At 43.9% G+C, this 26716-nt stretch overlaps 32 non-coding genes across 32 annotated transcripts; 11 read left to right on the forward strand and 21 right to left on the reverse strand.

Moving 5' to 3' along the window:
- Nucleotides 1-758: 758 nt before the first annotated feature.
- trnae-cuc (transfer RNA glutamic acid (anticodon CUC)) lies at nucleotides 759-830 on the reverse strand. The gene has a single exon. It is a non-coding gene; the product is annotated as a tRNA-Glu (tRNA).
- Nucleotides 831-1112: 282 nt separating this feature from the next.
- Nucleotides 1113-1184, forward strand: trnag-gcc (transfer RNA glycine (anticodon GCC)). The gene has a single exon. It is a non-coding gene; the product is annotated as a tRNA-Gly (tRNA).
- Nucleotides 1185-1949: 765 nt separating this feature from the next.
- Nucleotides 1950-2021, reverse strand: trnae-cuc (transfer RNA glutamic acid (anticodon CUC)). The gene has a single exon. It is a non-coding gene; the product is annotated as a tRNA-Glu (tRNA).
- Nucleotides 2022-2303: 282 nt separating this feature from the next.
- Nucleotides 2304-2375, forward strand: trnag-gcc (transfer RNA glycine (anticodon GCC)). Its single transcript has one exon. It is a non-coding gene; the product is annotated as a tRNA-Gly (tRNA).
- Nucleotides 2376-3137: 762 nt separating this feature from the next.
- Nucleotides 3138-3209, reverse strand: trnae-cuc (transfer RNA glutamic acid (anticodon CUC)). The gene has a single exon. It is a non-coding gene; the product is annotated as a tRNA-Glu (tRNA).
- Nucleotides 3210-3491: 282 nt separating this feature from the next.
- On the forward strand, nucleotides 3492-3563 carry trnag-gcc (transfer RNA glycine (anticodon GCC)). The gene has a single exon. It is a non-coding gene; the product is annotated as a tRNA-Gly (tRNA).
- Nucleotides 3564-4328: 765 nt separating this feature from the next.
- Nucleotides 4329-4400, reverse strand: trnae-cuc (transfer RNA glutamic acid (anticodon CUC)). Its single transcript has one exon. It is a non-coding gene; the product is annotated as a tRNA-Glu (tRNA).
- Nucleotides 4401-4682: 282 nt separating this feature from the next.
- trnag-gcc (transfer RNA glycine (anticodon GCC)) lies at nucleotides 4683-4754 on the forward strand. Its single transcript has one exon. It is a non-coding gene; the product is annotated as a tRNA-Gly (tRNA).
- Nucleotides 4755-5514: 760 nt separating this feature from the next.
- trnae-cuc (transfer RNA glutamic acid (anticodon CUC)) lies at nucleotides 5515-5586 on the reverse strand. Its single transcript has one exon. It is a non-coding gene; the product is annotated as a tRNA-Glu (tRNA).
- A 1116-nt stretch (nucleotides 5587-6702) lies between these two features.
- trnae-cuc (transfer RNA glutamic acid (anticodon CUC)) lies at nucleotides 6703-6774 on the reverse strand. Its single transcript has one exon. It is a non-coding gene; the product is annotated as a tRNA-Glu (tRNA).
- A 1119-nt stretch (nucleotides 6775-7893) lies between these two features.
- Nucleotides 7894-7965, reverse strand: trnae-cuc (transfer RNA glutamic acid (anticodon CUC)). Its single transcript has one exon. It is a non-coding gene; the product is annotated as a tRNA-Glu (tRNA).
- Nucleotides 7966-8247: 282 nt separating this feature from the next.
- On the forward strand, nucleotides 8248-8319 carry trnag-gcc (transfer RNA glycine (anticodon GCC)). Its single transcript has one exon. It is a non-coding gene; the product is annotated as a tRNA-Gly (tRNA).
- A 760-nt stretch (nucleotides 8320-9079) lies between these two features.
- On the reverse strand, nucleotides 9080-9151 carry trnae-cuc (transfer RNA glutamic acid (anticodon CUC)). The gene has a single exon. It is a non-coding gene; the product is annotated as a tRNA-Glu (tRNA).
- A 1116-nt stretch (nucleotides 9152-10267) lies between these two features.
- Nucleotides 10268-10339, reverse strand: trnae-cuc (transfer RNA glutamic acid (anticodon CUC)). Its single transcript has one exon. It is a non-coding gene; the product is annotated as a tRNA-Glu (tRNA).
- Nucleotides 10340-11458: 1119 nt separating this feature from the next.
- Nucleotides 11459-11530, reverse strand: trnae-cuc (transfer RNA glutamic acid (anticodon CUC)). Its single transcript has one exon. It is a non-coding gene; the product is annotated as a tRNA-Glu (tRNA).
- A 282-nt stretch (nucleotides 11531-11812) lies between these two features.
- trnag-gcc (transfer RNA glycine (anticodon GCC)) lies at nucleotides 11813-11884 on the forward strand. Its single transcript has one exon. It is a non-coding gene; the product is annotated as a tRNA-Gly (tRNA).
- Nucleotides 11885-12646: 762 nt separating this feature from the next.
- Nucleotides 12647-12718, reverse strand: trnae-cuc (transfer RNA glutamic acid (anticodon CUC)). Its single transcript has one exon. It is a non-coding gene; the product is annotated as a tRNA-Glu (tRNA).
- Nucleotides 12719-13834: 1116 nt separating this feature from the next.
- trnae-cuc (transfer RNA glutamic acid (anticodon CUC)) lies at nucleotides 13835-13906 on the reverse strand. The gene has a single exon. It is a non-coding gene; the product is annotated as a tRNA-Glu (tRNA).
- Nucleotides 13907-14188: 282 nt separating this feature from the next.
- Nucleotides 14189-14260, forward strand: trnag-gcc (transfer RNA glycine (anticodon GCC)). The gene has a single exon. It is a non-coding gene; the product is annotated as a tRNA-Gly (tRNA).
- A 762-nt stretch (nucleotides 14261-15022) lies between these two features.
- trnae-cuc (transfer RNA glutamic acid (anticodon CUC)) lies at nucleotides 15023-15094 on the reverse strand. Its single transcript has one exon. It is a non-coding gene; the product is annotated as a tRNA-Glu (tRNA).
- A 1116-nt stretch (nucleotides 15095-16210) lies between these two features.
- trnae-cuc (transfer RNA glutamic acid (anticodon CUC)) lies at nucleotides 16211-16282 on the reverse strand. The gene has a single exon. It is a non-coding gene; the product is annotated as a tRNA-Glu (tRNA).
- Nucleotides 16283-17398: 1116 nt separating this feature from the next.
- Nucleotides 17399-17470, reverse strand: trnae-cuc (transfer RNA glutamic acid (anticodon CUC)). The gene has a single exon. It is a non-coding gene; the product is annotated as a tRNA-Glu (tRNA).
- Nucleotides 17471-17752: 282 nt separating this feature from the next.
- trnag-gcc (transfer RNA glycine (anticodon GCC)) lies at nucleotides 17753-17824 on the forward strand. Its single transcript has one exon. It is a non-coding gene; the product is annotated as a tRNA-Gly (tRNA).
- Nucleotides 17825-18586: 762 nt separating this feature from the next.
- On the reverse strand, nucleotides 18587-18658 carry trnae-cuc (transfer RNA glutamic acid (anticodon CUC)). Its single transcript has one exon. It is a non-coding gene; the product is annotated as a tRNA-Glu (tRNA).
- A 282-nt stretch (nucleotides 18659-18940) lies between these two features.
- trnag-gcc (transfer RNA glycine (anticodon GCC)) lies at nucleotides 18941-19012 on the forward strand. Its single transcript has one exon. It is a non-coding gene; the product is annotated as a tRNA-Gly (tRNA).
- Nucleotides 19013-19774: 762 nt separating this feature from the next.
- trnae-cuc (transfer RNA glutamic acid (anticodon CUC)) lies at nucleotides 19775-19846 on the reverse strand. The gene has a single exon. It is a non-coding gene; the product is annotated as a tRNA-Glu (tRNA).
- A 1116-nt stretch (nucleotides 19847-20962) lies between these two features.
- On the reverse strand, nucleotides 20963-21034 carry trnae-cuc (transfer RNA glutamic acid (anticodon CUC)). Its single transcript has one exon. It is a non-coding gene; the product is annotated as a tRNA-Glu (tRNA).
- A 282-nt stretch (nucleotides 21035-21316) lies between these two features.
- Nucleotides 21317-21388, forward strand: trnag-gcc (transfer RNA glycine (anticodon GCC)). The gene has a single exon. It is a non-coding gene; the product is annotated as a tRNA-Gly (tRNA).
- Nucleotides 21389-22140: 752 nt separating this feature from the next.
- Nucleotides 22141-22212, reverse strand: trnae-cuc (transfer RNA glutamic acid (anticodon CUC)). The gene has a single exon. It is a non-coding gene; the product is annotated as a tRNA-Glu (tRNA).
- A 2304-nt stretch (nucleotides 22213-24516) lies between these two features.
- trnae-cuc (transfer RNA glutamic acid (anticodon CUC)) lies at nucleotides 24517-24588 on the reverse strand. The gene has a single exon. It is a non-coding gene; the product is annotated as a tRNA-Glu (tRNA).
- A 282-nt stretch (nucleotides 24589-24870) lies between these two features.
- On the forward strand, nucleotides 24871-24942 carry trnag-gcc (transfer RNA glycine (anticodon GCC)). Its single transcript has one exon. It is a non-coding gene; the product is annotated as a tRNA-Gly (tRNA).
- Nucleotides 24943-25705: 763 nt separating this feature from the next.
- On the reverse strand, nucleotides 25706-25777 carry trnae-cuc (transfer RNA glutamic acid (anticodon CUC)). The gene has a single exon. It is a non-coding gene; the product is annotated as a tRNA-Glu (tRNA).
- Between the last annotated feature and the right edge of the window lie 939 nt (nucleotides 25778-26716).

Consider the following 26716-nt stretch of genomic DNA (forward strand, 5'->3'; position numbering starts at 1 on the left):
CTGCACCTTGTATAATCAGCTTTCAAATGTACCTTGCTACCTCTACCTCTGTTCAGACAATGGGTGACTTGTAGGGAAAACACAGTCTCAAGCTAATGCACTCTAGCAACTCTTCAACCAAGGAAGCATTTTTTGCTATGAATCTTCAGTTAAAGTGATGGTCTGTTTTCTCATGTGCATTCTGAGTTCCTCCTCTACAAAGCAAGTGGGGAAGATTAGATTCCACAGTGCCGTACGACACAAAAAACGGGCCTCCCTCAAACTCGATCCAAGACGGACGGACAGATGGACGGCCAGCACCTGCCAGATCACCAAATGGTTCAAGTCCGCGGACAAAAACATTTTGTCCGACAATAGACCATGAAATTTCTCTTTTTCCGTATCATTCGTGGATGCCCATGTCATTTAATGACAAATAGCATTTGTCTTTGCTGCTCAAAATGTTATTAAGCACCGTGTTACACATCAAAGTATCAGAAAAAATTGATCATTCTTTTAGTTTTTAAAAGCCACAATGGTCCTAGAGCTGCTGGAAAGAGTTAAGCGAGCCCTTCTCTAAAGAGAAGTAGTAAATCTGCTGGCTGTAAAGTGTTATTTCAAATCAAGTGGTGCGCATAGGATGACTCCTTACAAACCAACGTCCTATTGAATTTGTGACAGGGCTCGATTAAATTGACATTCTTGTCATGTCATTGGAAAAAAACAGCAGAAATGTCTTTGGTTTACGCTACTAACAGTGCCAAAACCTGGTTCCCTCATTCCCTGAACGGGAATCGAACCCGGGCCGCGGCGGTGAGAGCGCCGAATCCTAGCCACTAGACCATCAGGGACCCGAAAGCAGTGCACACGGTACAGGTTGCAAGACTGTGGTAATCTCAATCCTAACTGGCAAATTAATTGGCATAGTGCATTGTACTGAAGTTGTGAACATTTTAGCCTTAGATGAAAGCAATTGTGCGCATCTGGAGAATGAATCCAAGCAAGCACAAGTTTCACGCTTTAGACTTCTCTCTTATTTCAGGGAGAAATAGAAAGATTCCTGAGTAAGAGTGAGTGTGTCATAGCCCTGCAAGAAAAACAGTTGATAGATGACTAAATAAGGGACTGTCAGGGCATTGGTGGTATAGTGGAGAGAATAGCTGCTTGCCAAGCAGTTGACCCGGGTTCGATTCCCGGCCAATGCATACTCTGCACCTTGTATAATCAGCTTTCAAATGTACCTTGCTACCTCTACCTCTGTTCAGACAATGGGTGGCTTGTAGGGAAAACACAGTCTCAAGCTAATGCACTCTAGCAACTCTTCAACCAAGGAAGCATTTTTTGCTATGAATCTTCAGTTAAAGTGATGGTCTGTTTTCTCATGTGCATTCTGAGTTCCTCCTCTACAAAGCAAGTGGGGAAGATTAGATTCCACACGTACGCCGTACGACACAAAAAACGGGCCTCCCTCAAACTCGATCCAAGACGAACGGACGGATGGACGGCCAGCACCTGCCAGATCACCAAATGGTTCAAGTCCGCGGACAAAAACATTTTGTCCGACAATAGACCATGAAATTTCTCTTTTTCCGTATCATTCGTGGATGCCCATGTCATTTAATGACAAATAGCATTTGTCTTTGCTGCTCAAAATGTTATTAAGCACCGTGTTACACATCAAAGTATCAGAAAAACTTGATCATTCTTTTAGTTTTTAAAAGCCACAATGGTCCTAGAGCTGCTGGAAAGAGTTAAGCGAGCCCTTCTCTAAAGAGAAGTAGTAAATCTGCTGGCTGTAAAGTGTTATTTCAAATCAAGTGGTGCGCATAGGATGACTCCTTACAAACCAACGTCCTATTGAATTTGTGACAGGGCTCGATTAAATTGACATTCTTGTCATGTCATTGGAAAAAAACAGCAGAAATGTCTTTGGTTTACGCTACTAACAGTGCCAAAACCTGGTTCCCTCATTCCCTGACCGGGAATCGAACCCAGGCCGCGGCGGTGAGAGCGCCGAATCCTAGCCACTAGACCATCAGGGACCCGAAAGCAGTGCACACGGTACAGGTTGCAAGACTGTGGTAATCTCAATCCTAACTGGCAAATTAATTGGCATAGTGCATTGTACTGAAGTTGTGAACATTTTAGCCTTAGATGAAAGCAATTGTGCGCATCTGGAGAATGAATCCAAGCAAGCACAAGTTTCACGCTTTAGACTTCTCTCTTATTTCAGGGAGAAATAGAAAGATTCCTGAGTAAGAGTGAGTGTGTCATAGCCCTGCAAGAAAAACAGTTGATAGATGACTAAATAAGGGTCTGTCAGGGCATTGGTGGTATAGTGGAGAGAATAGCTGCTTGCCAAGCAGTTGACCCGGGTTCGATTCCCGGCCAATGCATACTCTGCACCTTGTATAATCAGCTTTCAAATGTACCTTGCTACCTCTACCTCTGTTCAGACAATGGGTGACTTGTAGGGAAAACACAGTCTCAAGCTAATGCACTCTAGCAACTCTTCAACCAAGGAAGCATTTTTTGCTATGAATCTTCAGTTAAAGTGATGGTCTGTTTTCTCATGTGCATTCTGAGTTCCTCCTCTACAAAGCAAGTGGGGAAGATTAGATTCCACAGTGCCGTACGACACAAAAAACGGGCCTCCCTCAAACTCGATCCAAGACGGACGGACGGATGGACGGCCAGCACCTGCCAGATCACCAAATGGTTCAAGTCCGCGGACAAAAACATTTTGTCCGACAATAGACCATGAAATTTCTCTTTTTCCGTATCATTCGTGGATGCCCATGTCATTTAATGACAAATAGCATTTGTCTTTGCTGCTCAAAATGTTATTAAGCACCGTGTTACACATCAAAGTATCAGAAAAAATTGATCATTCTTTTAGTTTTTAAAAGCCACAATGGTCCTAGAGCTGCTGGAAAGAGTTAAGCGAGCCCTTCTCTAAAGAGAAGTAGTAAATCTGCTGGCTGTAAAGTGTTATTTCAAATCAAGTGGTGCGCATAGGATGACTCCTTACAAACCAACGTCCTATTGAATTTGTGACAGGGCTCGATTAAATTGACATTCTTGTCATGTCATTGGAAAAAAACAGCAGAAATGTCTTTGGTTTACGCTACTAACAGTGCCAAAACCTGGTTCCCTCATTCCCTGAACGGGAATCGAACCCGGGCCGCGGCGGTGAGAGCGCCGAATCCTAGCCACTAGACCATCAGGGACCCGAAAGCAGTGCACACGGTACAGGTTGCAAGACTGTGGTAATCTCAATCCTAACTGGCAAATTAATTGGCATAGTGCATTGTACTGAAGTTGTGAACATTTTAGCCTTAGATGAAAGCAATTGTGCGCATCTGGAGAATGAATCCAAGCAAGCACAAGTTTCACGCTTTAGACTTCTCTCTTATTTCAGGGAGAAATAGAAAGATTCCTGAGTAAGAGTGAGTGTGTCATAGCCCTGCAAGAAAAACAGTTGATAGATGACTAAATAAGGGACTGTCAGGGCATTGGTGGTATAGTGGAGAGAATAGCTGCTTGCCAAGCAGTTGACCCGGGTTCGATTCCCGGCCAATGCATACTCTGCACCTTGTATAATCAGCTTTCAAATGTACCTTGCTACCTCTACCTCTGTTCAGACAATGGGTGGCTTGTAGGGAAAACACAGTCTCAAGCTAATGCACTCTAGCAACTCTTCAACCAAGGAAGCATTTTTTGCTATGAATCTTCAGTTAAAGTGATGGTCTGTTTTCTCATGTGCATTCTGAGTTCCTCCTCTACAAAGCAAGTGGGGAAGATTAGATTCCACACGTACGCCGTACGACACAAAAAACGGGCCTCCCTCAAACTCGATCCAAGACGAACGGACGGATGGACGGCCAGCACCTGCCAGATCACCAAATGGTTCAAGTCCGCGGACAAAAACATTTTGTCCGACAATAGACCATGAAATTTCTCTTTTTCCGTATCATTCGTGGATGCCCATGTCATTTAATGACAAATAGCATTTGTCTTTGCTGCTCAAAATGTTATTAAGCACCGTGTTACACATCAAAGTATCAGAAAAACTTGATCATTCTTTTAGTTTTTAAAAGCCACAATGGTCCTAGAGCTGCTGGAAAGAGTTAAGCGAGCCCTTCTCTAAAGAGAAGTAGTAAATCTGCTGGCTGTAAAGTGTTATTTCAAATCAAGTGGTGCGCATAGGATGACTCCTTACAAACCAACGTCCTATTGAATTTGTGACAGGGCTCGATTAAATTGACATTCTTGTCATGTCATTGGAAAAAAACAGCAGAAATGTCTTTGGTTTACGCTACTAACAGTGCCAAAACCTGGTTCCCTCATTCCCTGACCGGGAATCGAACCCCGGCCGCGGCGGTGAGAGCGCCGAATCCTAGCCACTAGACCATCAGGGACCCGAAAGCAGTGCACACGGTACAGGTTGCAAGACTGTGGTAATCTCAATCCTAACTGGCAAATTAATTGGCATAGTGCATTGTACTGAAGTTGTGAACATTTTAGCCTTAGATGAAAGCAATTGTGCGCATCTGGAGAATGAATCCAAGCAAGCACAAGTTTCACGCTTTAGACTTCTCTCTTATTTCAGGGAGAAATAGAAAGATTCCTGAGTAAGAGTGAGTGTGTCATAGCCCTGCAAGAAAAACAGTTGATAGATGACTAAATAAGGGTCTGTCAGGGCATTGGTGGTATAGTGGAGAGAATAGCTGCTTGCCAAGCAGTTGACCCGGGTTCGATTCCCGGCCAATGCATTCTCTGCTCCTTGTATAATCAGCTTTCAAATGTACCTTGCTATCTCTACCTCTGCTCAGAATATGGGTGGCTTGTAGGGGAAACACAGTCTCCAGCTTAATGCACTCTAGCAACTCTTCAACCAAGGAAGCATTTCTTGCTATGACTCTTCAGTTAAAGTGATGGTCTGTTTTCTCATGTGCATTCTAAGTTCCTCTACAAAGCAAGTGGGGAAGATTAGATTCCACAGTGCCGTACGACACAAAAAACGGGCCTCCCTCAAACTCGATCCAAGACGGACGGACGGATGGACGGCCAGCACCTGCCAGATCACCAAATGGTCCAAGTCCGCGGACAAAAACATTTTGTCCGACAATAGACCATGAAATTTCTCTTTTTCCGTATCATTCGTGGATGCCCATGTCATTTAATGACAAATAGCATTTGTCTTTGCTGCTCAAAATGTTATTAAGCACCATGTTACACATCAAAGTATCAGAAAAACTTGATCATTCCTTTAGTTTTTAAAAGCCACAATGGTCCTAGAGCTGCTGGAAAGAGTTAAGCGAGCCCTTCTCTAAAGAGAAGTAGTAAATCTGCTGGCTGTAAAGTGTTATTTCAAATCAAGTGGTGCGCATAGGATGACTCCTTACAAACCAACGTCCTATTGAATTTGTGACAGGGCTCGATTAAATTGACATTCTTGTCATGTCATTGGAAAAAAACAGCAGAAATGTCTTTGGTTTACGCTACTAACAGTGCCAAAACCTGGTTCCCTCATTCCCTGACCGGGAATCGAACCCCGGCCGCGGCGGTGAGAGCGCCGAATCCTAGCCACTAGACCATCAGGGACCCGAAAGCAGTGCACACGGTACAGGTTGCAAGACTGTGGTAATCTCAATCCTAACTGGCAAATTAATTGGCATAGTGCATTGTACTGAAGTTGTGAACATTTTAGCCTTAGATGAAAGCAATTGTGCGCATCTGGAGAATGAATCCAAGCAAGCACAAGTTTCACGCTTTAGACTTCTCTCTTATTTCAGGGAGAAATAGAAAGATTCCTGAGTAAGAGTGAGTGTGTCATAGCCCTGCAAGAAAAACAGTTGATAGATGACTAAATAATTGTCTGTCAGGGCATTGGTGGTATAGTGGAGAGAATAGCTGCTTGCCAAGCAGTTGACCAGGGTTCGATTCCCGGCCAATGCATACTCTGCACCTTGTATAATCAGCTTTCAAATGTACCTTGCTACCTCTACCTCTGCTCAGAATATGGGTGGCTTGTAGGGAAAACACAGTCTCAAGCTAATGCACTCTAGCAACTCTTCAACCAAGGAAGCATTTTTTGCTATGACTCTTCAGTTAAAGTGATGGTCTGTTTTCTCATGTGCATTCTAAGTTCCTCCTCTACAAAGCAAGTGGGGAAGATTAGATTCCACAGTGCCGTACGACACAAAAAACGGGCCTCCCTCAAACTCGATCCAAGACGGACGGACGGATGGACGGCCAGCACCTGCCAGATCACCAAATGGTCCAAGTCCGCGGACAAAAACATTTTGTCCGACAATAGACCATGAAATTTCTCTTTTTCCGTATCATTCGTGGATGCCCATGTCATTTAATGACAAATAGCATTTGTCTTTGCTGCTCAAAATGTTATTAAGCACCATGTTACACATCAAAGTATCAGAAAAACTTGATCATTCTTTTAGTTTTTAAAAGCCACAATGGTCCTAGAGCTGCTGGAAAGAGTTAAGCGAGCCCTTCTCTAAAGAGAAGTAGTAAATCTGCTGGCTGTAAAGTGTTATTTCAAATCAAGTGGTGCGCATAGGATGACTCCTTACAAACCAACGTCCTATTGAATTTGTGACAGGGCTCGATTAAATTGACATTCTAGTCATGTCATTGGAAAACAACAGCAGAAATGTCTTTGGTTTACGCTACTCACAGTGCCAAAACCTGGTTCCCTCATTCCCTGACCGGGAATCGAACCCGGGCCGCGGCGGTGAGAGCGCCAAATCCTGGCCACTAGACCATCAGGGACCAGAAAGCAGTGCACACGGTACAGGTTGCAAGACTGTGGTAAACTCATTCCTGACTGGCAAATTAATTGGCATAGTGCATTGTACTGAAGTTGTGAACATTTTAGCCTTAGATGAAAGCAATTGTGCGCATCTGGAGAATGAATCCAAGCAAGCACAAGTTTCACGCTTTAGACTTCTCTCTTATTTCAGGGAGAAATAGAAAGATTCCTGAGTAAGAGTGAGTGTGTCATAGCCCTGCAAGAAAAACAGTTGATAGATGACTAAATAAGTGTCTGTCAGGGCATTGGTGGTATAGTGGAGAGAATAGCTGCTTGCCAAGCAGTTGACCAGGGTTCGATTCCCGGCCAATGCATACTCTGCACCTTGTATAATCAGCTTTCAAATGTACCTTGCTACCTCTACCTCTGTTCAGACAATGGGTGGCTTGTAGGGAAAACACAGTCTCAAGCTAATGCACTCTACCAACTCTTCAACCAAGGAAGCATTTTTTGCTATGAATCTTCAGTTAAAGTGATGGTCTGTTTTCTCATGTGCATTCTGAGTTCCTCCTCTACAAAGCAAGTGGGGAAGATTAGATTCCACACGTACGCCGTACGACACAAAAAACGGGCCTCCCTCAAACTCGATCCAAGACGAACGGACGGATGGACGGCCAGCACCTGCCAGATCACCAAATGGTTCAAGTCCGCGGACAAAAACATTTTGTCCGACAATAGACCATGAAATTTCTCTTTTTCCGTATCATTCGTGGATGCCCATGTCATTTAATGACAAATAGCATTTGTCTTTGCTGCTCAAAATGTTATTAAGCACCGTGTTACACATCAAAGTATCAGAAAAACTTGATCATTCTTTTAGTTTTTAAAAGCCACAATGGTCCTAGAGCTGCTGGAAAGAGTTAAGCGAGCCCTTCTCTAAAGAGAAGTAGTAAATCTGCTGGCTGTAAAGTGTTATTTCAAATCAAGTGGTGCGCATAGGATGACTCCTTACAAACCAACGTCCTATTGAATTTGTGACAGGGCTCGATTAAATTGACATTCTTGTCATGTCATTGGAAAAAAACAGCAGAAATGTCTTTGGTTTACGCTACTAACAGTGCCAAAACCTGGTTCCCTCATTCCCTGACCGGGAATCGAACCCCGGCCGCGGCGGTGAGAGCGCCGAATCCTAGCCACTAGACCATCAGGGACCCGAAAGCAGTGCACACGGTACAGGTTGCAAGACTGTGGTAATCTCAATCCTAACTGGCAAATTAATTGGCATAGTGCATTGTACTGAAGTTGTGAACATTTTAGCCTTAGATGAAAGCAATTGTGCGCATCTGGAGAATGAATCCAAGCAAGCACAAGTTTCACGCTTTAGACTTCTCTCTTATTTCAGGGAGAAATAGAAAGATTCCTGAGTAAGAGTGAGTGTGTCATAGCCCTGCAAGAAAAACAGTTGATAGATGACTAAATAAGGGTCTGTCAGGGCATTGGTGGTATAGTGGAGAGAATAGCTGCTTGCCAAGCAGTTGACCCGGGTTCGATTCCCGGCCAATGCATTCTCTGCTCCTTGTATAATCAGCTTTCAAATGTACCTTGCTATCTCTACCTCTGCTCAGAATATGGGTGGCTTGTAGGGGAAACACAGTCTCCAGCTTAATGCACTCTAGCAACTCTTCAACCAAGGAAGCATTTCTTGCTATGACTCTTCAGTTAAAGTGATGGTCTGTTTTCTCATGTGCATTCTAAGTTCCTCTACAAAGCAAGTGGGGAAGATTAGATTCCACAGTGCCGTACGACACAAAAAACGGGCCTCCCTCAAACTCGATCCAAGACGGACGGACGGATGGACGGCCAGCACCTGCCAGATCACCAAATGGTCCAAGTCCGCGGACAAAAACATTTTGTCCGACAATAGACCATGAAATTTCTCTTTTTCCGTATCATTCGTGGATGCCCATGTCATTTAATGACAAATAGCATTTGTCTTTGCTGCTCAAAATGTTATTAAGCACCATGTTACACATCAAAGTATCAGAAAAACTTGATCATTCCTTTAGTTTTTAAAAGCCACAATGGTCCTAGAGCTGCTGGAAAGAGTTAAGCGAGCCCTTCTCTAAAGAGAAGTAGTAAATCTGCTGGCTGTAAAGTGTTATTTCAAATCAAGTGGTGCGCATAGGATGACTCCTTACAAACCAACGTCCTATTGAATTTGTGACAGGGCTCGATTAAATTGACATTCTTGTCATGTCATTGGAAAAAAACAGCAGAAATGTCTTTGGTTTACGCTACTAACAGTGCCAAAACCTGGTTCCCTCATTCCCTGACCGGGAATCGAACCCCGGCCGCGGCGGTGAGAGCGCCGAATCCTAGCCACTAGACCATCAGGGACCCGAAAGCAGTGCACACGGTACAGGTTGCAAGACTGTGGTAATCTCAATCCTAACTGGCAAATTAATTGGCATAGTGCATTGTACTGAAGTTGTGAACATTTTAGCCTTAGATGAAAGCAATTGTGCGCATCTGGAGAATGAATCCAAGCAAGCACAAGTTTCACGCTTTAGACTTCTCTCTTATTTCAGGGAGAAATAGAAAGATTCCTGAGTAAGAGTGAGTGTGTCATAGCCCTGCAAGAAAAACAGTTGATAGATGACTAAATAATTGTCTGTCAGGGCATTGGTGGTATAGTGGAGAGAATAGCTGCTTGCCAAGCAGTTGACCAGGGTTCGATTCCCGGCCAATGCATACTCTGCACCTTGTATAATCAGCTTTCAAATGTACCTTGCTACCTCTACCTCTGCTCAGAATATGGGTGGCTTGTAGGGAAAACACAGTCTCAAGCTAATGCACTCTAGCAACTCTTCAACCAAGGAAGCATTTTTTGCTATGACTCTTCAGTTAAAGTGATGGTCTGTTTTCTCATGTGCATTCTAAGTTCCTCCTCTACAAAGCAAGTGGGGAAGATTAGATTCCACAGTGCCGTACGACACAAAAAACGGGCCTCCCTCAAACTCGATCCAAGACGGACGGACGGATGGACGGCCAGCACCTGCCAGATCACCAAATGGTCCAAGTCCGCGGACAAAAACATTTTGTCCGACAATAGACCATGAAATTTCTCTTTTTCCGTATCATTCGTGGATGCCCATGTCATTTAATGACAAATAGCATTTGTCTTTGCTGCTCAAAATGTTATTAAGCACCATGTTACACATCAAAGTATCAGAAAAACTTGATCATTCTTTTAGTTTTTAAAAGCCACAATGGTCCTAGAGCTGCTGGAAAGAGTTAAGCGAGCCCTTCTCTAAAGAGAAGTAGTAAATCTGCTGGCTGTAAAGTGTTATTTCAAATCAAGTGGTGCGCATAGGATGACTCCTTACAAACCAACGTCCTATTGAATTTGTGACAGGGCTCGATTAAATTGACATTCTAGTCATGTCATTGGAAAACAACAGCAGAAATGTCTTTGGTTTACGCTACTCACAGTGCCAAAACCTGGTTCCCTCATTCCCTGACCGGGAATCGAACCCGGGCCGCGGCGGTGAGAGCGCCAAATCCTGGCCACTAGACCATCAGGGACCAGAAAGCAGTGCACACGGTACAGGTTGCAAGACTGTGGTAAACTCATTCCTGACTGGCAAATTAATTGGCATAGTGCATTGTACTGAAGTTGTGAACATTTTAGCCTTAGATGAAAGCAATTGTGCGCATCTGGAGAATGAATCCAAGCAAGCACAAGTTTCACGCTTTAGACTTCTCTCTTATTTCAGGGAGAAATAGAAAGATTCCTGAGTAAGAGTGAGTGTGTCATAGCCCTGCAAGAAAAACAGTTGATAGATGACTAAATAAGTGTCTGTCAGGGCATTGGTGGTATAGTGGAGAGAATAGCTGCTTGCCAAGCAGTTGACCAGGGTTCGATTCCCGGCCAATGCATACTCTGCACCTTGTATAATCAGCTTTCAAATGTACCTTGCTACCTCTACCTCGGTTCAGACAATGGGTGGCTTGTAGGGAAAACACAGTCTCAAGCTAATGCACTCTACCAACTCTTCAACCAAGGAAGCATTTTTTGCTATGACTCTTCAGTTAAAGTGATGGTCTGTTTTCTCATGTGCATTCTGAGTTCCTCCTCTACAAAGCAAGTGGGGAAGATTAGATTCCACACGTACGCCGTACGACACAAAAAACGGGCCTCCCTCAAACTCGATCCAAGACGGACGGACGGATGGACGGCCAGCACCTGCCAGATCACCAAATGGTTCAAGTCCGCGGACAAAAACATTTTGTCCGACAATAGACCATGAAATTTCTCTTTTTCCGTATCATTCGTGGATGCCCATGTCATTTAATGACAAATAGCATTTGTCTTTGCTGCTCAAAATGTTATTAAGCACCGTGTTACACATCAAAGTATCAGAAAAACTTGATCATTCTTTTAGTTTTTAAAAGCCACAATGGTCCTAGAGCTGCTGGAAAGAGTTAAGCGAGCCCTTCTCTAAAGAGAAGTAGTAAATCTGCTGGCTGTAAAGTGTTATTTCAAATCAAGTGGTGCGCATAGGATGACTCCTTACAAACCAACGTCCTATTGAATTTGTGACAGGGCTCGATTAAATTGACATTCTTGTCATGTCATTGGAAAAAAACAGCAGAAATGTCTTTGGTTTACGCTACTAACAGTGCCAAAACCTGGTTCCCTCATTCCCTGACCGGGAATCGAACCCGGGCCGCGGCGGTGAGAGCGCCGAATCCTAGCCACTAGACCATCAGGGACCCGAAAGCAGTGCACACGGTACAGGTTGCAAGACTGTGGTAATCTCAATCCTAACTGGCAAATTAATTGGCATAGTGCATTGTACTGAAGTTGTGAACATTTTAGCCTTAGATGAAAGCAATTGTGCGCATCTGGAGAATGAATCCAAGCAAGCACAAGTTTCACGCTTTAGACTTCTCTCTTATTTCAGGGAGAAATAGAAAGATTCCTGAGTAAGAGTGAGTGTGTCATAGCCCTGCAAGAAAAACAGTTGATAGATGACTAAATAAGGGTCTGTCAGGGCATTGGTGGTATAGTGGAGAGAATAGCTGCTTGCCAAGCAGTTGACCCGGGTTCGATTCCCGGCCAATGCATACTCTGCACCTTGTATAATCAGCTTTCAAATGTACCTTGCTACCTCTACCTCTGTTCAGACAATGGGTGACTTGTAGGGAAAACACAGTCTCAAGCTAATGCACTCTAGCAACTCTTCAACCAAGGAAGCATTTTTTGCTATGAATCTTCAGTTAAAGTGATGGTCTGTTTTCTCATGTGCATTCTGAGTTCCTCCTCTACAAAGCAAGTGGGGAAGATTAGATTCCACAGTGCCGTACGACACAAAAAACGGGCCTCCCTCAAACTCGATCCAAGACGGACGGACAGATGGACGGCCAGCACCTGCCAGATCACCAAATGGTTCAAGTCCGCGGACAAAAACATTTTGTCCGACAATAGACCATGAAATTTCTCTTTTTCCGTATCATTCGTGGATGCCCATGTCATTTAATGACAAATAGCATTTGTCTTTGCTGCTCAAAATGTTATTAAGCACCGTGTTACACATCAAAGTATCAGAAAAAATTGATCATTCTTTTAGTTTTTAAAAGCCACAATGGTCCTAGAGCTGCTGGAAAGAGTTAAGCGAGCCCTTCTCTAAAGAGAAGTAGTAAATCTGCTGGCTGTAAAGTGTTATTTCAAATCAAGTGGTGCGCATAGGATGACTCCTTACAAACCAACGTCCTATTGAATTTGTGACAGGGCTCGATTAAATTGACATTCTTGTCATGTCATTGGAAAAAAACAGCAGAAATGTCTTTGGTTTACGCTACTAACAGTGCCAAAACCTGGTTCCCTCATTCCCTGACCGGGAATCGAACCCGGGCCGCGGCGGTGAGAGCGCCGAATCCTAGCCACTAGACCATCAGGGACCCGAAAGCAGTGCACACGGTACAGGTTGCAAGACTGTGGTAATCTCAATCCTAACTGGCAAATTAATTGGCATAGTGCATTGTACTGAAGTTGTGAACATTTTAGCCTTAGATGAAAGCAATTGTGCGCATCTGGAGAATGAATCCAAGCAAGCACAAGTTTCACGCTTTAGACTTCTCTCTTATTTCAGGGAGAAATAGAAAGATTCCTGAGTAAGAGTGAGTGTGTCATAGCCCTGCAAGAAAAACAGTTGATAGATGACTAAATAAGTGTCTGTCAGGGCATTGGTGGTATAGTGGAGAGAATAGCTGCTTGCCAAGCAGTTGACCAGGGTTCGATTCCCGGCCAATGCATACTCTCCACCTTGTATAATCAGCTTTCAAATGTACCTTGCTACCTCTACCTCTGTTCAGACAATGGGTGGCTTGTAGGGAAAACACAGTCTCAAGCTAATGCACTCTAGCAACTCTTCAACCAAGGAAGCATTTTTTGCTATGACTCTTCAGTTAAAGTGATGGTCTGTTTTCTCATGTGCATTCTAAGTTCCTCCTCTACAAAGCAAGTGGGGAAGATTAGATTCCACAGTGCCGTACGACACAAAAAAAGGGCCTCCCTCAAACTCGATCCAAGACGGACGGACGGATGGACGGCCAGCACCTGCCAGATCACCAAATGGTTCAAGTCCGCGGACAAAAACATTTTGTCCGACAATAGACCATGAAATTTCTCTTTTTCCGTATCATTCGTGGATGCCCATGTCATTTAATGACAAATAGCATTTGTCTTTGCTGCTCAAAATGTTATTAAGCACCGTGTTACACATCAAAGTATCAGAAAAACTTGATCATTCTTTTAGTTTTTAAAAGCCACAATGGTCCTAGAGCTGCTGGAAAGAGTTAAGCGAGCCCTTCTCTAAAGAGAAGTAGTAAATCTGCTGGCTGTAAAGTGTTATTTCAAATCAAGTGGTGCGCATAGGATGACTCCTTACAAACCAACGTCCTATTGAATTTGTGACAGGGCTCGATTAAATTGACATTCTTGTCATGTCATTGGAAAAAAACAGCAGAAATGTCTTTGGTTTACGCTACTAACAGTGCCAAAACCTGGTTCCCTCATTCCCTGACCGGGAATCGAACCCGGGCCGCGGCGGTGAGAGCGCCGAATCCTAGCCACTAGACCATCAGGGACCCGAAAGCAGTGCACACGGTACAGGTTGCAAGACTGTGGTAATCTCAATCCTAACTGGCAAATTAATTGGCATAGTGCATTGTACTGAAGTTGTGAACATTTTAGCCTTAGATGAAAGCAATTGTGCGCATCTGGAGAATGAATCCAAGCAAGCACAAGTTTCACGCTTTAGACTTCTCTCTTATTTCAGGGAGAAATAGAAAGATTCCTGAGTAAGAGTGAGTGTGTCATAGCCCTGCAAGAAAAACAGTTGATAGATGACTAAATAAGGGTCTGTCAGGGCATTGGTGGTATAGTGGAGAGAATAGCTGCTTGCCAAGCAGTTGACCCGGGTTCGATTCCCGGCCAATGCATACTCTGCACCTTGTATAATCAGCTTTCAAATGTACCTTGCTACCTCTACCTCTGTTCAGACAATGGGTGACTTGTAGGGAAAACACAGTCTCAAGCTAATGCACTCTAGCAACTCTTCAACCAAGGAAGCATTTTTTGCTATGAATCTTCAGTTAAAGTGATGGTCTGTTTTCTCATGTGCATTCTGAGTTCCTCCTCTACAAAGCAAGTGGGGAAGATTAGATTCCACAGTGCCGTACGACACAAAAAACGGGCCTCCCTCAAACTCGATCCAAGACGGACGGACGGATGGACGGCCAGCACCTGCCAGATCACCAAATGGTTCAAGTCCGCGGACAAAAACATTTTGTCCGACAATAGACCATGAAATTTCTCTTTTTCCGTATCATTCGTGGATGCCCATGTCATTTAATGACAAATAGCATTTGTCTTTGCTGCTCAAAATGTTATTAAGCACCGTGTTACACATCAAAGTATCAGAAAAAATTGATCATTCTTTTAGTTTTTAAAAGCCACAATGGTCCTAGAGCTGCTGGAAAGAGTTAAGCGAGCCCTTCTCTAAAGAGAAGTAGTAAATCTGCTGGCTGTAAAGTGTTATTTCAAATCAAGTGGTGCGCATAGGATGACTCCTTACAAACCAACGTCCTATTGAATTTGTGACAGGGCTCGATTAAATTGACATTCTTGTCATGTCATTGGAAAAAAACAGCAGAAATGTCTTTGGTTTACGCTACTAACAGTGCCAAAACCTGGTTCCCTCATTCCCTGACCGGGAATCGAACCCGGGCCGCGGCGGTGAGAGCGCCGAATCCTAGCCACTAGACCATCAGGGACCCGAAAGCAGTGCACACGGTACAGGTTGCAAGACTGTGGTAATCTCAATCCTAACTGGCAAATTAATTGGCATAGTGCATTGTACTGAAGTTGTGAACATTTTAGCCTTAGATGAAAGCAATTGTGCGCATCTGGAGAATGAATCCAAGCAAGCACAAGTTTCACGCTTTAGACTTCTCTCTTATTTCAGGGAGAAATAGAAAGATTCCTGAGTAAGAGTGAGTGTGTCATAGCCCTGCAAGAAAAACAGTTGATAGATGACTAAATAAGTGTCTGTCAGGGCATTGGTGGTATAGTGGAGAGAATAGCTGCTTGCCAAGCAGTTGACCAGGGTTCGATTCCCGGCCAATGCATACTCTGCACCTTGTATAATCAGCTTTCAAATGTACCTTGCTACCTCTACCTCTGTTCAGACAATGGGTGGCTTGTAGGGAAAACACAGTCTCAAGCTAATGCACTCTAGCAACTCTTCAACCAAGGAAGCATTTTTTGCTATGACTCTTCAGTTAAAGTGATGGTCTGTTTTCTCATGTGCATTCTAAGTTCCTCCTCTACAAAGCAAGTGGGGAAGATTAGATTCCACAGTGCCGTACGACACAAAAAAAGGGCCTCCCTCAAACTCGATCCAAGACGGACGGACGGATGGACGGCCAGCACCTGCCAGATCACCAAATGGTTCAAGTCCGCGGACAAAAACATTTTGTCCGACAATAGACCATGAAATTTCTCTTTTTCCGTATCATTCGTGGATGCCCATGTCATTTAATGACAAATAGCATTTGTCTTTGCTGCTCAAAATGTTATTAAGCACCGTGTTACACATCAAAGTATCAGAAAAACTTGATCATTCTTTTAGTTTTTAAAAGCCACAATGGTCCTAGAGCTGCTGGAAAGAGTTAAGCGAGCCCTTCTCTAAAGAGAAGTAGTAAATCTGCTGGCTGTAAAGTGTTATTTCAAATCAAGTGGTGCGCATAGGATGACTCCTTACAAACCAACGTCCTATTGAATTTGTGACAGGGCTCGATTAAATTGACATTCTTGTCATGTCATTGGAAAAAAACAGCAGAAATGTCTTTGGTTTACGCTACTAACAGTGCCAAAACCTGGTTCCCTCATTCCCTGACCGGGAATCGAACCCGGGCCGCGGCGGTGAGAGCGCCGAATCCTAGCCACTAGACCATCAGGGACCCGAAAGCAGTGCACACGGTACAGGTTGCAAGACTGTGGTAATCTCAATCCTAACTGGCAAATTAATTGGCATAGTGCATTGTACTGAAGTTGTGAACATTTTAGCCTTAGATGAAAGCAATTGTGCGCATCTGGAGAATGAATCCAAGCAAGCACAAGTTTCACGCTTTAGACTTCTCTCTTATTTCAGGGAGAAATAGAAAGATTCCTGAGTAAGAGTGAGTGTGTCATAGCCCTGCAAGAAAAACAGTTGATAGATGACTAAATAAGTGTCTGTCAGGGCATTGGTGGTATAGTGGAGAGAATAGCTGCTTGCCAAGCAGTTGACCAGGGTTCGATTCCCGGCCAATGCATACTCTCCACCTTGTATAATCAGCTTTCAAATGTACCTTGCTACCTCTACCTCTGTTCAGACAATGGGTGGCTTGTAGGGAAAACACAGTCTCAAGCTAATGCACTCTAGCAACTCTTCAACCAAGGAAGCATTTTTTGCTATGACTCTTCAGTTAAAGTGATGGTCTGTTTTCTCATGTGCATTCTAAGTTCCTCCTCTACAAAGCAAGTGGGGAAGATTAGATTCCACAGTGCCGTACGACACAAAAAAAGGGCCTCCCTCAAACTCGATCCAAGACGGACGGACGGATGGACGGCCAGCACCTGCCAGATCACCAAATGGTTCAAGTCCGCGGACAAAAACATTTTGTCCGACAATAGACCATGAAATTTCTCTTTTTCCGTATCATTCGTGGATGCCCATGTCATTTAATGACAAATAGCATTTGTCTTTGCTGCTCAAAATGTTATTAAGCACCGTGTTACACATCAAAGTATCAGAAAAACTTGATCATTCTTTTAGTTTTTAAAAGCCACAATGGTCCTAGAGCTGCTGGAAAGAGTTAAGCGAGCCCTTCTCTAAAGAGAAGTAGTAAATCTGCTGGCTGTAAAGTGTTATTTCAAATCAAGTGGTGCGCATAGGATGACTCCTTACAAACCAACGTCCTATTGAATTTGTGACAGGGCTCGATTAAATTGACATTCTTGTCATGTCATTGGAAAAAAACAGCAGAAATGTCTTTGGTTTACGCTACTAACAGTGCCAAAACCTGGTTCCCTCATTCCCTGACCGGGAATCGAACCCGGGCCGCGGCGGTGAGAGCGCCGAATCCTAGCCACTAGACCATCAGGGACCCGAAAGCAGTGCACACGGTACAGGTTGCAAGACTGTGGTAATCTCAATCCTAACTGGCAAATTATTTGGCCTAGTGCATTGTACTGAAGTTGTGAACATTTTAGCCTTAGATGAAAGCAATTGTGCGCATCTGGAGAATGAATCCAAGCAAGCACAAGTTTCACGCTTTAGACTTCTCTCTTATTTCAGGGAGAAATAGAAAGATTCCTGAGTAAGAGTGAGTGTGTCATAGCCCTGCAAGAAAAACAGTTGATAGATGACTAAATAAGGGTCTGTCAGGGCATTGGTGGTATAGTGGAGAGAATAGCTGCTTGCCAAGCAGTTGACCCGGGTTCGATTCCCGGCCAATGCATACTCTGCACCTTGTATAATCAGCTTTCAAATGTACCTTGCTACCTCTACCTCTGTTCAGACAATGGGTGACTTGTAGGGAAAACACAGTCTCAAGCTAATGCACTCTAGCAACTCTTCAACCAAGGAAGCATTTTTTGCTATGAATCTTCAGTTAAAGTGATGGTCTGTTTTCTCATGTGCATTCTGAGTTCCTCCTCTACAAAGCAAGTGGGGAAGATTAGATTCCACAGTGCCGTACGACACAAAAAAAGGGCCTCCCTCAAACTCGATCCAAGACGGACGGACGGATGGACGGCCAGCACCTGCCAGATCACCAAATGGTTCAAGTCCGCGGACAAAAACATTTTGTCCGACAATAGACCATGAAATTTCTCTTTTTCCGTATCATTCGTGGATGCCCATGTCATTTAATGACAAATAGCATTTGTCTTTGCTGCTCAAAATGTTATTAAGCACCGTGTTACACATCAAAGTATCAGAAAAACTTGATCATTCTTTTAGTTTTTAAAAGCCACAATGGTCCTAGAGCTGCTGGAAAGAGTTAAGCGAGCCCTTCTCTAAAGAGAAGTAGTAAATCTGCTGGCTGTAAAGTGTTATTTCAAATCAAGTGGTGCGCATAGGATGACTCCTTACAAACCAACGTCCTATTGAATTTGTGACAGGGCTCGATTAAATTGACATTCTTGTCATGTCATTGGAAAAAAACAGCAGAAATGTCTTTGGTTTACGCTACTAACAGTGCCAAAACCTGGTTCCCTCATTCCCTGACCGGGAATCGAACCCTGGCCGCGGCGGTGAGAGCGCCGAATCCTAGCCACTAGACCATCAGGGACCCGAAAGCAGTGCACACGGTACAGGTTGCAAGACTGTGGTAATCTCAATCCTAACTGGCAAATTAATTGGCATAGTGCATTGTACTGAAGTTGTGAACATTTTAGCCTTAGATGAAAGCAATTGTGCGCATCTGGAGAATGAATCCAAGCAAGCACAAGTTTCACGCTTTAGACTTCTCTCTTATTTCAGGGAGAAATAGAAAGATTCCTGAGTAAGAGTGAGTGTGTCATAGCCCTGCAAGAAAAACAGTTGATAGATGACTAAATAAGGGTCTGTCAGGGCATTGGTGGTATAGTGGAGAGAATAGCTGCTTGCCAAGCAGTTGACCCGGGTTCGATTCCCGGCCAATGCATACTCTGCACCTTGTATAATCAGCTTTCAAATGTACCTTGCTACCTCTACCTCTGTTCAGACAATGGGTGGCTTGTAGGGAAAACACAGTCTCAAGCTAATGCACTCTAGCAACTCTTCAACCAAGGAAGCATTTTTTGCTATGAATCTTCAGTTAAAGTGATGGTCTGTTTTCTCATGTGCATTCTGAGTTCCTCCTCTACAAAGCAAGTGGGGAAGATTAGATTCCACAGTGCCGTACGACACAAAAAACGGGCCTCCCTCAAACTCGATCCAAGACGGACGGACGGATGGACGGCCAGCACCTGCCAGATCACCAAATGGTCCAAGTCCGCGGACAAAAACATTTTGTCCGACAATAGACCATGAAATTTCTCTTTTTCCGTATCATTCGTGGATGCCCATGTCATTTAATGACAAATAGCATTTGTCTTTGCTGCTCAAAATGTTATTAAGCACCATGTTACACATCAAAGTATCAGAAAAACTTGATCATTCCTTTAGTTTTTAAAAGCCACAATGGTCCTAGAGCTGCTGGAAAGAGTTAAGCGAGCCCTTCTCTAAAGAGAAGTAGTAAATCTGCTGGCTGTAAAGTGTTATTTCAAATCAAGTGGTGCGCATAGGATGACTCCTTACAAACCAACGTCCTATTGAATTTGTGACAGGGCTCGATTAAATTGACATTCTAGTCATGTCATTGGAAAACAACAGCAGAAATGTCTTTGGTTTACGCTACTCACAGTGCCAAAACCTGGTTCCCTCATTCCCTGACCGGGAATCGAACCCGGGCCGCGGCGGTGAGAGCGCCAAATCCTAGCCACTAGACCATCAGGGACCCGAAAGCAGTGCACACGGTACAGGTTGCAAGACTGTGGTAAACTCATTCCTGACTGGCAAATTAATTGGCATAGTGCATTGTACTGAAGTTGTGAACATTTTAGCCTTAGATGAAAGCAATTGTGCGCATCTGGAGAATGAATCCAAGCAAGCACAAGTTTCACGCTTTAGACTTCTCTCTTATTTCAGGGAGAAATAGAAAGATTCCTGAGTAAGAGTGAGTGTGTCATAGCCCTGCAAGAAAAACAGTTGATAGATGACTAAATAAGGGTCTGTCAGGGCATTGGTGGTATAGTGGAGAGAATAGCTGCTTGCCAAGCAGTTGACCAGGGTTCGATTCCCGGCCAATGCATTCTCTGCACCTTGTATAATCAGCTTTCAAATGTACCTTGCTACCTCTACCTCTGTTCAGACAATGGGTGGCTTGTAGGGAAAACACAGTCTCAAGCTAATGCACTCTAGCAACTCTTCAACCAAGGAAGCATTTTTTGCTATGACTCTTCAGTTAAAGTGATGGTCTGTTTTCTCATGTGCATTCTAAGTTCCTCCTCTACAAAGCAAGTGGGGAAGATTAGATTCCACAGTGCCGTACGACACAAAAAACGGGCCTCCCTCAAACTCGATCCAAGACGGACGGACGGATGGACGGCCAGCACCTGCCAGATCACCAAATGGTCCAAGTCCGCGGACAAAAACATTTTGTCCGACAATAGACCATGAAATTTCTCTTTTTCCGTATCATTCGTGGATGCCCATGTCATTTAATGACAAATAGCATTTGTCTTTGCTGCTCAAAATGTTATTAAGCACCATGTTACACATCAAAGTATCAGAAAAACTTGATCATTCTTTTAGTTTTTAAAAGCCACAATGGTCCTAGAGCTGCTGGAAAGAGTTAAGCGAGCCCTTCTCTAAAGAGAAGTAGTAAATCTGCTGGCTGTAAAGTGTTATTTCAAATCAAGTGGTGCGCATAGGATGACTCCTTACAAACCAACGTCCTATTGAATTTGTGACAGGGCTCGATTAAATTGACATTCTAGTCATGTCATTGGAAAACAACAGCAGAAATGTCTTTGGTTTACGCTACTCACAGTGCCAAAACCTGGCTCCCTCATTCCCTGACCGGGAATCGAACCCTGGCCGCGGCGGTGAGAGCGCCGAATCCTAGCCACTAGACCATCAGGGACCCGAAAGCAGTGCACACGGTACAGGTTGCAAGACTGTGGTAATCTCAATCCTAACTGGCAAATTAATTGGCATAGTGCATTGTACTGAAGTTGTGAACATTTTAGCCTTAGATGAAAGCAATTGTGCGCATCTGGAGAATGAATCCAAGCAAGCACAAGTTTCACGCTTTAGACTTCTCTCTTATTTCAGGGAGAAATAGAAAGATTCCTGAGTAAGAGTGAGTGTGTCATAGCCCTGCAAGAAAAACAGTTGATAGATGACTAAATAAGGGTCTGTCAGGGCATTGGTGGTATAGTGGAGAGAATAGCTGCTTGCCAAGCAGTTGACCCGGGTTCGATTCCCGGCCAATGCATTCTCTGCTCCTTGTATAATCAGCTTTCAAATGTACCTTGCTATCTCTACCTCTGCTCAGAATATGGGTGGCTTGTAGGGGAAACACAGTCTCCGGCTTAATGCACTCTAGCAACTCTTCAACCAAGGAAGCATTTCTTGCTATGACTCTTCAGTTAAAGTGATGGTCTGTTTTCTCATGTGCATTCTAAGTTCCTCTACAAAGCAAGTGGGGAAGATTAGATTCCACAGTGCCGTACGACACAAAAAACGGGCCTCCCTCAAACTCGATCCAAGACGGATGGACGGCCAGCACCTGCCAGATCACCAAATGGTCCAAGTCCGCGGACAAAAACATTTTGTCCGACAATAGACCATGAAATTTCTCTTTTTCCGTATCATTCGTGGATGCCCATGTCATTTAATGACAAATAGCATTTGTCTTTGCTGCTCAAAATGTTATTAAGCACCATGTTACACATCAAAGTATCAGAAAAACCTGATCATTCCTTTAGTTTTTAAAAGCCACAATGGTCCTAGAGCTGCTGGAAAGAGTTAAGCGAGCCCTTCTCTAAAGAGAAGTAGTAAATCTGCTGGCTGTAAAGTGTTATTTCAAATCAAGTGGTGCGCATAGGATGACTCCTTACAAACCAACGTCCTATTGAATTTTTGACAGGGCTCGATTAAATTGACATTCTAGTCATGTCATTGGAAAACAACAGCAGAAATGTCTTTGGTTTACGCTACTCACAGTGCCAAAACCTGGTTCCCTCATTCCCTGACCGGGAATCGAACCCGGGCCGCGGCAGTGAGAGCGCCAAATCCTAGCCACTAGACCATCAGGGAACCGAAAGCAGTGCACACGGTACAGGTTGCAAGACTGTGGTAAACTCATTCCTGACTGGCAAATTAATTGGCATAGTGCATTGTACTGAAGTTGTGAACATTTTAGCCTTAGATGAAAGCAATTGTGCGCATCTGGAGAATGAATCCAAGCAAGCACAAGTTTCACGCTTTAGACTTCTCTCTTATTTCAGGGAGAAATAGAAAGATTCCTGAGTAAGAGTGAGTGTGTCATAGCCCTGCAAGAAAAACAGTTGATAGATGACTAAATAAGGGTCTGTCAGGGCATTGGTGGTATAGTGGAGAGAATAGCTGCTTGCCAAGCAGTTGACCAGGGTTCGATTCCCGGCCAATGCATACTCTGCACCTTGTATAATCAGCTTTCAAATGTACCTTGCTACCTCTACCTCTGTTCAGACAATGGGTGGCTTGTAGGGAAAACACAGTCTCAAGCTAATGCACTCTAGCAACTCTTCAACCAAGGAAGCATTTTTTGCTATGACTCTTCAGTTAAAGTGATGGTCTGTTTTCTCATGTGCATTCTAAGTTCCTCCTCTACAAAGCAAGTGGGGAAGATTAGATTCCACAGTGCCGTACGACACAAAAAACGGGCCTCCCTCAAACTCGATCCAAGACGGACGGACGGATGGACGGCCAGCACCTGCCAGATCACCAAATGGTCCAAGTCCGCGGACAAAAACATTTTGTCCGACAATAGACTATGAAATTTCTCTTTTTCCGTATCATTCGTGGATGCCCATGTCATTTAATGACAAATAGCATTTGTCTTTGCTGCTCAAAATGTTATTAAGCACCGTGTTACACATCAAAGTATCAGAAAAACTTGATCATTCTTTTAGTTTTTAAAAGCCACAATGGTCCTAGAGCTGCTGGAAAGAGTTAAGCGAGCCCTTCTCTAAAGAGAAGTAGTAAATCTGCTGGCTGTAAAGTGTTATTTCAAATCAAGTGGTGCGCATAGGATGACTCCTTACAAACCAACGTCCTATTGAATTTTTGACAGGGCTCGATTAAATTCACATTCTTGTCATGTCATTGGAAAACAACAGCAGAAATGTCTTTGGTTTACGCTACTAACAGTGCCAAAAGCTAGTTCCCTCATTCCCTGACCAGGAATCGAACCCGGGCCGCAGCGGTGAGAGCGCCGAATCCTAGCCACTAGACCATCAGGGACCCGAAAGCAGTGCGCACGGTACAGGTTGCAAGACTGTGGTAAACTCAATCCTAACTGGCAAATTAATTGGCACAGTGCATTGTACTGAAGTTGTGAACATTTTAGCCTTAGATGAAAGCAATTGTGCGCATCTGGAGAATGAATCCAAGCAAGCACAAGTTTCACGCTTTAGACTTCTCTCTTATTTCAGGGAGAAATAGAAAGATTCCTGAGTAAGAGTGAGTGTGTCATAGCCCTGCAAGAAAAACAGTTGAAAGATGACTAAATAAGGGTCTGTCAGGGCATTGGTGGTATAGTGGAGAGAATAGCTGCTTGCCAAGCAGTTGACCCGGGTTAGATTCCCGGCCAATGCATACTCTGCACCTTGTATAATCAGCTTTCAAATGTACCTTGCTACCTCTACCTCTGTTCAGACAATGGGTGGCTTGTAGGGAAAACACAGTCTCAAGCTAATGCACTCTAGCAACTCTTCAACCAAGGAAGCATTTTTTGCTATGAATCTTCAGTTAAAGTGATGGTCTGTTTTCTCATGTGCATTCTGAGTTCCTCCTCTACAAAGCAAGTGGGGAAGATTAGATTCCACAGTGCCGTACGACACAAAAAACGGGCCTCCCTCAAACTCGATCCAAGACGGACGGACGGATGGACGGCCAGCACCTGCCAGATCACCAAATGGTTCAAGTCCGCGGACAAAAACATTTTGTCCGACAATAGACCATGAAATTTCTCTTTTTCCGTATCATTCGTGGATGCCCATGTCATTTAATGACAAATAGCATTTGTCTTTGCTGCTCAAAATGTTATTAAGCACCGTGTTACACATCAAAGTATCAGAAAAACTTGATCATTCTTTTAGTTTTTAAAAGCCACAATGGTCCTAGAGCTGCTGGAAAGAGTTAAGCGAGCCCTTCTCTAAAGAGAAGTAGTAAATCTGCTGGCTGTAAAGTGTTATTTCAAATCAAGTGGTGCGCATAGGATGACTTCTTACAAACCAACGTCCTATTGAATTTGTGACAGGGCTCGATTAAATTGACATTCTAGTCATGTCATTGGAAAACAACAGCAGAAATGTCTTTGGTTTGCGCTACTCACAGTGCCAAAACTTGGTTCCCTCATTCCCTGACCGGGAATCGAACCCGGGCCACGGCGGTGAGAGCGCCGAATCCTAGCCACTAGACCATCAGGGACCCGAAAGCAGTGCACACGGTACAGGTTGCAAGACTGTGGTAAACTCATTCCTGACTGGCAAATTAATTGGCATAGTGCATTGTACTGAAGTTGTGAACATTTTAGCCTTAGATGAAAGCAATTGTGCGCATCTGGAGAATGAATCCAAGCAAGCACAAGTTTCACGCTTTAGACTTCTCTCTTATTTCAGGGAGAAATAGAAAGATTCCTGAGTAAGAGTGAGTGTGTCATCGCCCTGCAAGAAAAACAGTTGATAGATGACTAAATAAGGGTCTGTCAGGGCATTGGTGGTATAGTGGAGAGAATAGCTGCTTGCCAAGCAGTTGACCCGGGTTCGATTCCCGGCCAATGCATACTCTGCACCTTGTATAATCAACTTTCAAATGTACCTTGCTATCTCTACCTCTGCTCAGAATATGGGTGGCTTGTAGGGGAAACACAGTCTCCAGCTTAATGCACTCTAGCAACTCTTCAAGCAAGGAAGCATTTCTTGCTATGACTCTTCAGTTAAAGTGATGGTCTGTTTTCTCATGTGCATTCTAAGTTCCTCCTCTACAAAGCAAGTGGGGAAGATTAGATTCCACAGTGCCGTACGACACAAAAAACGGGCCTCCCTCAAACTCGATCCAAGACGGACGGACGGATGGACGGCCAGCACCTGCCAGATCACCAAATGGTCCAAGTCCGCGGACAAAAACATTTTGTCCGACAATAGACCATGAAATTTCTCTTTTTCCGTATCATTCGTGGATGCCCATGTCATTTAATGACAAATAGCATTTGTCTTTGCTGCTCAAAATGTTATTAAGCACCGTGTTACACATCAAAGTATCAGAAAAACTTGATCATTCTTTTAGTTTTTAAAAGCCACAATGGTCCTAGAGCTGCTGGAAAGAGTTAAGCGAGCCCTTCTCTAAAGAGAAGTAGTAAATCTGCTGGCTGTAAAGTGTTATTTCAAATCAAGTGGTGCGCATAGGATGACTCCTTACAAACCAACGTCCCATTGAATTTTTGACAGGGCTCGATTAAATTGACATTCTTGTCATGTCATTGGAAAACAACAGCAGAAATGTCTTTGGTTTACGCTACTAACAGTGCCAAAACCTGGTTCCCTCATTCCCTGACCGGGAATCGAACCCGGGCCGCGGCGGTGAGAGCGCCGAATCCTAGCCACTAGACCATCAGGGACCCGAAAGCAGTGCACACGGTACAGGTTGCAAGACTGTGGTAAACTCAATCCTAACTGGCAAATTAATTGGCACAGTGCATTGTACTGAAGTTGTGAACATTTTAGCCTTAGATGAAAGCAATTGTGCGCATCTGGAGAATGAATCCAAGCAAGCACAAGTTTCACGCTTTAGACTTCTCTCTTATTTCAGGGAGAAATAGAAAGATTCCTGAGTAAGAGTGAGTGTGTCATAGCCCTGCAAGAAAAACAGTTGAAAGATGACTAAATAAGGGTCTGTCAGGGCATTGGTGGTATAGTGGAGAGAATAGCTGCTTGCCAAGCAGTTGACCCGGGTTAGATTCCCGGCCAATGCATACTCTGCACCTTGTATAATCAGCTTTCAAATGTACCTTGCTACCTCTACCTCTGTTCAGACAATGGGTGGCTTGTAGGGAAAACACAGTCTCCAGCTAATGCACTCTAGCAACTCTTCAACCAAGGAAGCATTTTTTGCTATGAATCTTCAGTTAAAGTGATGGTCTGTTTTCTCATGTGCATTCTAAGTTCCTCCTCTACAAAGCAAGTGGGGAAGATTAGATTCCACAGTGCCGTACGACACAAAAAACGGGCCTCCCTCAAACTCAATACAAGACGGACGGACGGATGGACGGCCAGCACCTGCCAGATCACCAAATGGTCCAAGTCCGCGGACAAAAACATTTTGTCCGACAATAGACCATGAAATTTCTCTTTTCCCGTATATTTCGTGGATGCCCATGTCATTTAATGACAAATGGCATTTCTCTTTGCTGCTCAAGATGTTATTAAGCACCATGTTACACATCAAAGTATCAGAAAAAGTTGATCATTCTTTTAGCTTTTAAAAGCCACAACGGTCCTAGAGCTGCTGGAAAGAGTTAAGCGAGCCCTTCTCTAAAGAGAAGTAGTAAATCTGCTGG

This window comes from Odontesthes bonariensis, chromosome 8 (assembly GCF_027942865.1).
Source record: "Odontesthes bonariensis isolate fOdoBon6 chromosome 8, fOdoBon6.hap1, whole genome shotgun sequence".
In the NCBI taxonomy this organism is placed as follows: domain Eukaryota; kingdom Metazoa; phylum Chordata; class Actinopteri; order Atheriniformes; family Atherinopsidae; genus Odontesthes; species Odontesthes bonariensis.